We start from the raw sequence: 897 nt of genomic DNA, 5'->3' as shown, positions 1-897 counted from the left end.
GCCGCACTGTTGGAGGGTCAGTGCCGAGGGAGCGCTGTCGGAGGGTCAGTGCTGAGGAAACACCGCACTGTCGGAGGGTCAGTACTGAGGGAGCGCCGCACTGTTGGAGGGTCAGTGCCGAGGGAGCGCTGTTGGAGGGTCAGTGCTGAGGGAGCGCCGCACTGTTGGAGGGTCAGTGCTGAGGGAGCGCCGCACTGTCGGAGGGTCAATGCTGAGGGAGTGCCGCACCGTCGGAGGGTCAGTGCTGAGGGAGTGCCGCATTGTCGGAGGGTCAGTGCTGCGGGAGCGCCGCACTGTCGGAGGGTCAGTGCTGAGGGAGCGCTGCACTGTCAGGGGTCAGTGCTGAGGGAATGCTGCACTGTCGGAGGGTCAGTGCTGAATGAGTGCCGCACTGTCGGAGGGTCAGTGCTGAGGGAGTGGGGTCAGTGCTGAGGGAGTGCCGCACTGTCGGAGGGTCAGTGCTGAGGGAGTGGGCACTGTCGGAGGGTCAGTGCTGAGGGAGCGCCAGTGCCGAGGGAGCGCCGCACTGTTGGAGGGTCAGTGCTGAGGGCATGTTGAACCTGTGCTATGTTTTGTCTGAAGGATATGACCATTTGAATGATTTTATTGAGATGTATATTTTACTGTGAGAAAAACAGTAAAATACAGTGAAAAGCTTTTCCACTGTCACCATGATCTGGCTCTATTTTGAATAGTTTAAGAATAAGAAAAAAAACGGAAAGATAAAGCTTAAGTAGAGTTGGTCAGTCCTGAGTTAGCTCATCGTCAATGCTGCCTGCTCCCCTATCCCTCCTCCACCCCTTTCCCACCGTCTACACCAGACCCAAATAACGTTGAAGTTGTCACTCTTCACGCACCAGCTTTCGCCTCTGGGCTGATTCTCATCCATCAGTACCT

This window comes from Chiloscyllium plagiosum, unplaced genomic scaffold, assembly GCF_004010195.1.
Source record: "Chiloscyllium plagiosum isolate BGI_BamShark_2017 unplaced genomic scaffold, ASM401019v2 scaf_10798, whole genome shotgun sequence".
NCBI classification, from domain to species: Eukaryota; Metazoa; Chordata; class Chondrichthyes; order Orectolobiformes; family Hemiscylliidae; genus Chiloscyllium; species Chiloscyllium plagiosum.
This window is presented reverse-complemented; position numbering follows the sequence as displayed.